The sequence below is a fragment of the Delphinapterus leucas genome, chromosome 15 (assembly GCF_059928025.1).
Source record: "Delphinapterus leucas isolate spDelLeu-1000000601 "Yukka" chromosome 15, BTC_Dleu_Yukka2, whole genome shotgun sequence".
NCBI lineage: Eukaryota > Metazoa > Chordata > Mammalia > Artiodactyla > Monodontidae > Delphinapterus > Delphinapterus leucas.
Window position 1 is genome coordinate 69,377,152 of NC_143143.1, and position 8,823 is coordinate 69,385,974.

Sequence of the window (8,823 nt, forward strand, 5' to 3'; positions counted from 1 at the left end):
CCACTCCCTTCTCCACTGGAGAAGCATTTCTTCTCATTGTTCAAGACTCATCTTGCATCCTGTCCTCTGTGAAGCTTTCCCAGATACCCCTGGACAGAGTTAGACCCTCCCACCTGTGAATTCCTGCAAAGCTCTGTACACAGCACCATTATGATCTGCCCATATCCCATTGTCATTTTCACTGCCTTTACGTTCTCCACCAGGCTGTGAGCTCCTTGAGAACAGGGGTTTTATTCACTCCTATCCCCAGTTCCAGCCCAACTGATCATAGACCTCAATAAATACTTGCTAAAGTAGAGGTCAGATCTGAACAAGTTCTGAAGACCCCCAAATCCCCCAGGGATGGAGAAAGAAACCACCAAATTCCCTCTGATATCTGTGACATCACTTAGAACAGTGAAGAGAACTGAATCTGAATGACTCAGGAGACCTGGCTTCTCCCTCCTATATTTTCCACCCCTTGAAAACTTTGGCAAACCCTTTAACCTCTCAAAGCCTCAATATCCTCATTTGTCATCCTGTGGTAACACATGTACCAGCCAGGGCTAGACATTTTTAGATACGTCATCTCTCTTAATCTCCCCAAGAGCCCAGGGATATAGACATCTGATCTCCATTTTACAGGTGAGGAAACTGAGGTCCAGAAAGATGAAGTAACTTTCCCACAGCTAGTAAGCAGCAGAGCTGGGATTCAGAGCTCCAAGCCCCCAAATCCAGAGATTTCACTTATTCATTCATTCATTGCTTCATTCAAAAAGAATTATTGAGCATCTACTACACATCAAACATGGCTCTAGATGCTGGAGATACAGCAGTCACTAAAAAAGGCAAACATCTTCACATTCAGGACACTTATATTTCCACTCTGTCAGGCTGTCCTTCTAAAACTGGTCGCACAAATGAGAGGGGAAGAGAACCGCAGTGACCCTGGCCAGCCGCTCGCATTGCACAACGGCTTCAGAATGAGGGTGGAAGACCCACAGGTAGATGCTAACCCTGCCCACAGGCAGGGATGGAGCCGGATGAGAACAACTTCCTGCAGGCTGTGAAGGGCAGGTGAAGTTCTGCACCTGTGACTGTGCGGAGCTGGGACAGAGATGGGGAGACAACCTGGAAATGGCAGGTCACAAATCTGCTCTCCTGCCACCTGGAGCCCCCTCCCCTGTCCTGTCCTCAACCAAGCACAGGAGCAATCGCTCAACTTTACGATGCTCTCCATGCAGGTTGCAGACCTACCATCATCATTAATGGGTTGTTGTTTTTATTTTCCATTTATAGGAGAGCCTGAGTTACTACCTATGGTCACCATGGCCATTAAACTGCTCCAAGGACTGAGATTTACATATCGGCCACATGACCGGCAACAAGCTTAGGGGGGGAAAAAGGATGTTTACGGTCTAATTAGAGCTGGTGATTGATACACAGGGACAGCAGAGAGCAGCCTCATCAAACCCCAAAAGCCCAGAAAGCTCTCGCTCACAATGCGCTCCTAGGTGATAACCGCGGTGGAGTGCAGGCTTGGGTGTGCTGGAAGGAAGGACCACAGTTAAGGAAAAGGGTTCAGAACAAGTGGACACACTCCCCCAACTGGACTGGCCAGGGAGAGCTGGGAAGTGGGTGGGGTGGAAGCGGGGATAGGAGGTCCTTCACTCCTCCACTGCATCCATTTGATATAGTAATTAAGTCTATTACCTGAGCAAAGGTTGCTGCCAACCAGTTAATAACATGCTGCGGCTGCCACAGCTTTCATCCCGAGATCTCAAAACACGCTACAAATAATTCAGTGCTATTGTTCAGTGATCGGTGTAATCAAAGAACTTTACAACCATCATTTTTTTCTTTTGCTGCACACAACTCAGCACCATGCTCTGTAGTGAGGAAATTGAGGCACAGAAAGATGCCTGGTGACCTGGCTTAGATCACCTGACACCTCACTCACCAGGTTTTTGGTACCCACCACCCTCCTTCCTTACCCATGGGCTCATGGACCACCCCTCAGCCTGACCGCACTCCCAGACACCATTATGTGAATGTTCCTGGTAGGAATCATCCTTATTGTCCTGGGGCAGGGGGAGGGATCCAGCAGGACAAACCACCACTTCCTATTCTGACCTCTACCATGACCTCCCCTTTGACAGTCTGAACCCTCCAACTTGAACATGGTCACAGAGTGTGCCCCTTTTACATGTGGGTTAGTAGAGGGACAGGTTTTGATCATTACAAGCAAAGTGACATGTTTCCACTGAGTGTCCAGAAGCTAGTGCCTTCTGCACTTTTTTTTTTTTTTTTTTTTGTGGTACGCGGGCCTCTCACTGTTGTGGCCTCTCCCGTTGCGGAGCACAGGCTCCGGACGTGCAGGCTCAGCGGTCATGGCTCACGGGCCCAGCCGCTCCGCGGCATGTGGGATCCTCCCGGACCGGGGCACGAACCTGCGTCCCCTGCATCGGCAGGCAGACTCTCAACCACTGCGCCACCAGGGAAGCCCCTTCTGCACCTATTTAGATGCTGCTTCCTGATAGTTATCATTTCCTATTTACTGTGACTGCTGTGCATTAGGAGATAAATTCACATGTGTGCAGTACCTCGCATCCAAAGAGATGTTTCCTCATTGTCTGCTGACAATTGTCTGCTGAGATGTAGAGTCCAAGCTGGGATCCACTCAGGCTAAGGGCTGTGGGAAGCTGAGAGCATCATATTTATGCAGGTGTGGGCATAAACCATCATGGCCCTTGTGCCCTGCACAGGCCAAAGCACAAGGTGGGCACTAATAATTAAGGGTCCCACAGTTGGTCTTGGACTGACCTCTGCCAGGATACAGTTCCCACAGATCAGTTATTTTGGTTACTTTTCTATCTCTTCCATCAGCATGAGCTCCTCATCTCAGGATCTTTCCTGCAGTTCCTTAATACTCTGAACAATGCTATATGGTAGATATGATTCTACCCATTTTACAGATGTGGAAACTGAGGTTCAGAATTTTTTTTTTACCCAAAACCATATAGATAGTAAATGCCATCATCATGATGAGACTTAGTTTCTTTGGCCCTAAGTTTCATACTTTTCTTATAATCCCCCAGTTAATCTATCATCCAGTCCATTTGACTAATTCAGACTCCCAAACCAGTGCTCTGGGGAGTCAAGGCCACATCCCTAGAGTATAGAGCAAAAAGGAGAATTGGAAAATACCCATCTCAGACATCCAAACCAGAATGTTTTGTGGGGGGAGGAGAATTCTTATTATCATCATGATTTACCCACACAAAATTAATAACTAGATTGTGCCAGATTTCTTCATTACCCTGAAGACATTTAGCTGTATCTGTACATAAGTGAAATTACAGCAAGTCTTAGCCAATCATCTTGTCTATAAGGATGAAGCAACTGTAACTTGTCCATGATCTATACCTCATTTTCATTCGTCAGATATTTATTGGGTACCAGTGATGTACCAAACCCTGTGCTAGACGTCAGGATGACATGGATGACTGAGACAGGCCCCACCCTTGGGAAATTCCTGGTCCAGAGAAGCCATGACATGCAGCTCCCAGGAGGAGGACACTGGGACAGGTGGAGGAAGGCGGGGAAACCATACAAGTCCAGGCAGACCAGTCATGACTGCAGTGAGGATGAAGGTAGCTACTTACTCTGAGGCTACCAAACAGAATAAAGGGAACTTCAAGGGCTTAGATGTCTCTTTTCTCTCCTCAGGGTCTGGGGTGACCACCAGTAAAATCTTCCCATAATAAGTAGCAATCCTCATGGGTGGGAGGCTAACCAAGATACTGGTCTTAACGGTGCATCATTTTGGCATCACTCCTCTGCTCCTTGCCAGAGACGGCACTTCTTCTATTTATCCCCCTATGATGATGTTCTCCCTGGGTTGGAATGACCCCATTCCCACCAAGGGTACACATTGGGCAACTCATCAAACAGGAGTCATTCCCCACTTAAGGCAAAGTCTTACAGCATCCTGCCTGGGGTCCTGGGGACTTGGGCAAAGGTTATTCTGAGGCTAGATTGGCTGACAGCCAAATGTCATCTCCTATTAACACTCCTCCTGGGCATCTGGAAGCTCACCTACCTCAGGATGAGTCCATTAATTTATTTAATCTACAAAAACCCAAATTAAAAAAATCGACCACAGATCTGATGTCCATATCCGAGAATCTTAGTGCTGGTGCACTGGAGTCTTTCCTTGCCCATTGGTCTCAGAAGGCACATTAGGGTCTCATGCAAATTAGGGTCCTTGCAGCTACCCTGGTGATGCCAGAAAGCTTCATATAGGCACACAGATGAGCACATCATCAAAACCTCTCAGGGGATTAATTGCTTTGACATCCAATAACTCCCTGAATGTTGAGCCATGGAGACACTGAGGAAATATGGTTGAGATGAAGTGAGCAGTGGAGATATTACCCTGATCCTTTAAGAGCTACACCCTTGTTAATTGGTTTACAGTGTATGATTAGCCATCACCACTCTGCTGCAATGGCAATTCAGAGGATTAGAACTCAACACCTACTTTTATTGCAGGACTCCATTGGTATAGATGGAAGAACAGAGTAATTGAAAGCTGTCAGCCCTACTAACCATTAGCTGGGCCTTGAGAGAGACAATAAATCCCCAAATAAGTGAGCTCTTGACAACAACCGCTGGTGTCAATAATTGGTGTCAATAATGGGGGGCCCTGAGCTGGGCCTTGGGAAGCAGATACGTCACATCAAGCTGGGGGAGACTGCAGCCACACTAGCAGGTCATCATAGTAAAGGGGCATGAAAAATGCAGGGAACCAAGAACTAGGAAAACACAAAAGAGAGGGCTGCAAGTTCTATGAAATCCGAAAGGCTTCAGAGAGGAGGTGACTTTTGAGGTGGGCTTTGAAGCATAAGTAGAAGATCATTGGATAAATGAGAAGAGAACCTTCAAAAAGGCAGCATGATGTAATGCCCACAGTCATGGACTGTGAAGTCAGACTTTGTGAGATTGTACATTAAGCCAGTTATTACCTTGGTGACTGAAAGATTCCTCTAACCTCTCTATGTCTCAGTTTCCCCATCTGCAAAATAGGATTGTTCTCATTGTTGAATTAGGCAGTGCGTGGCAAAGCACTTGACAGTGTCTGGGAACTGGCAGGTGTCCAAGAAACGTCAGCTATTGTAGTTATGTGCAGAAGGAGAAGCAAGTTGATGTGGCTTAGGGCTTTGGTACAAAATGAAGGATGGTAACTGCCCAGTTTAGGATTTGGGTGTTTATGCCATAATTGATGGGGAGAATCAAGTGTGGATTATATCACACTGGAATGGATTGGAGACCATGGGCTTGGATGCCAGCATACCAGAAAGGAGCCATTGGCTTGTAAACGAGGATGGAGAGAGGTAGGTGAGGGTAATTCTGAAGATCTGGTTTTGGTGACTGTGATGGTCAGTTTTATATGTCAGCTTGGCTAGGCTACAGTCCTCAGTTATTTAATCACACACTAATCTAGGAGTTGCTGTGAAGGCATTTTGTAGATGTGATTAAAGTCCATAATCAGTGGACTTTAAGGAGATTTTCCTGTATAACTGGGTGGGCCTGATTCAATCAGCTGAAGGACCTCAACAGCAGAGCTACGGTTTCCCTGAAGAAGAAATTCTGCTTGTGGACAAAAGCAATAGCTCATGCTCAAGAGTTCCAGCCTGCCCTGTGGATTTCGGACTTCCCAAGCCAGCCCTCACTGTCTCATCAGCCAACTCCTTATGATAAATCTTAATACGTATCTCCTACTAGTTCTGTTTCCCCAGTTAAAGCCTGACCTATATAGTAACTGTTTAAAAGTAGGGGGAAGGGGCTTCCCTGGTGGCACAGTGGTTGAGAGTCCGCCTGCCGATGCAGGGGACACGGGTTCGTGCCCCGGTCCGGGAGGATCCCACATGCCGCGGAACGGCTGAGCCCGTGAGCCATGGCCGCTGAGCCTGCGCGTCCGGAGCCTGTGCTCCGCAACGGGAGAGGCCACAACAGTGAGAGGCCTGCGTACCGCAAAAAAAAAAAGTAGGGGGAAAAGAAACCACATCAGTCCTAGAGATTCCTCACAAAGCCTTGGGCATACAGTTCCTGCCTCATCCTTGGGCCGAAGTCCATAAAAAATCTCCCTTTCATGGGGCTGCCTTTTCTGGACAAGGCGACATTCCTGCCTTAGCTGGCGACTCTATAGAGCAGAGACCACTGAAGTTCAGACTTATCAACTCTGACATATGGATTGTGCTCCCGGGTTGGGTTTTTTTGTTTTGTTCTGTTCCTACCATATATAGTTTTATACAGTTTCTTTTATGTTGGGCTGGCTCTTTGATCTCCCCAGGAAAAATTTCTCCCCCTTGGAGTTTCTTTTAATCTACAAAAATCACTGACCATTGCTGCGGACCAGAAAGTGTTCTCCAAAAAGACAGGCTAAGCAGAGTGAGTAAGTGTGGACACAGAGAGATAACAGAGGACAACAGTGCATTTCTCTGAGGCCCCTGCAATATGCGTAGGGAGCTTTCCGCAGGCCCTCCGAACCCTGTGTTCCAGGATGTGTGGTTAACGAACGGGGATGGGAGATACAGGCTCTGGTCCCCTGTGCCAGGCTTATCTCAGATACCTGCCGCTCTAAATCCTGGCAACAGCCTGGCCAGGTAAAGACCCTGATCTCTATTTAGCAACTGAGGAAACTGAGGCTCAGAGGGTGCCTAAGGTTGGGTTCCCTGAAATCAGAGTCTGAGACAAAGGTTCCTTTTATTCTGAGGCAATTGCAAACTTAAAGAAAAGTTGCAATAACAGTATAAGAAGCTCCTATATATCCTCCATCCAGACTTGCCAATTGTTACATGTTGCCCCCCCCTTCTCTCTCTTTCTCTTATGAATCATTCAAAAGTTACTTGGAGACATCATGCACCTTTACCACTACATACTTTGGTGTTTAAGTCCTAAGAACTAAGGCTTTCTTTTATATAATTATAGTACAGTTCTCAAAGTCATGGAACTGAATACTGTTACAATACTATGGCCTGCACGGTCCATATTCAAATCTGATCAGTTGTCTCAATAATGTCTTTTATAAGCTATTTAGTTTTCCTAGTTCAAGATCCCCTCTAGAATCATACATTGCACTGAATTATCATGTCTCTTTCGTTTCCTTTGAGTGGAAATCTTCTCAGTCTTTCTTTGTCTTTCTCAACCTTGACTTTTTTGAAGAGTATTGGCCAGGCATTTTGCAGAATATCCATCCATTTGGGTTTGTCTGAGGCAAAGATGGTTGAATATGTTCCCAGGAAGGAGTGGTGGGGCAGCGAGAAACAGAACAGGTTGGAGAAGAATCAGTAGGAATGTACTATTAGGCAAAGACCCCCAGAGGGTAACTCTGGCTCAATCCCACAGGGAAGCTCTGCAGACAGTATTGGGTAACACCTCAGAGCTGTGTCGACCGGGGAGCAAGCTACAGAATATATACCCCCTGCAACCAGCAGACAGTTTCAGCACCAGCTCTTCATGCACACAGGCTGAGAGAGGGGGTTCCTGCAGCCAGAGGGCACATGTGCTAGCTGTTGACTGGTGGGTACAAAAAACAGTAAAGGGATCTGAGGGAATAAATTTTGGTGTCCTGACAGTGTATGCTACAAAGGGCTTAACTTACCCAGAATCACACAGCTTATAAGGGACAGAGCTAGAATTCCAGCAAGTTCCATGCCATTGACCCAAGGTCAGTCCCTCCTCTGCAGAATTAAATCAACCAGGAGCCTTGGATAATCTTATGGCCCAAAGAAACAACAGGTCAAGCAACATTATTTTGCTGGAGAAATGCGATTTTTTTTTTTTTTTTAATTTTAAGCAGAGTCACACTGTCTCTGCATTTTGGATTGTATGTGGTTGGCTTTTATTTTCTTACCTTTTTTCCATTAAAGTATAGAAGGCGTGTGTGATAACTGATAAGAGAAATGACCAAGGTGCAGAACACTCATATTCCCACGAGATTTTCAGGTGACTGGATAGCACAGTGTCTGAGAGCTTAGGCCCTGGTGCCAGACTACTTGGGTCCAAGCCCTGACTATGCCAGTCACCAGTGGTGTATCACCTCTCAAAGTATCTGTTCAGCATCTGTAAGGGATAATAACAGTGCCAGTCCAGGAGGTTGGTTGAGAATTAGATGAGACAAAGTTTATAAAGCTCTTAACATAGTACCAACACGTGGTGAGTCCCCTATAAATGTTAACTGCTTTATTAATACCCTCGATTTACCCATAGGGTGTGGCAGTTCTGCCCTACCCTCATCTACTTCACCTTTATTCCCACGCCCCCCCCCCCAACATCAATCCCTGTTGAGCAGGGACTTGCTTCACACACAGTGGTTGCCTACGAAATGTTCTGGGAGGGGGTTGGTGAGAATGGTGAGAATATCCAATGACAGGTCAGCTGAAACAAAATTGGGGTCAGAGGGCTAAAACCCAGAAGACAAAGTTCTAAGGATTTAGAGAGGAGGGCTGGCCATACCCAAGACACCACCTCTTGCTCAGTCTTCATTCTCTTGATGGAAGGTCTACCAAGACATGCAAGGCCATGTGAAAAAGCACCAAAAGCCCCATGCAGATCATTTCTCCACATGTCACTCCACTTCTGAACACCTCTCAGTGCCCCCCATTGTCCTAGGACTAAAGAAGAAATTGCATGAAGGGTTTTCAAGTTTTTTCATGGGCTAATACCCACCTTCCTTTCCAATGTCATCTGCTGTCACCTCCATGTGCAATCACCAACCAACACATTCTCCTGTGAACTGTCCCTCCTGAGACACTTGCCTTTTCCTAAACATACCACACG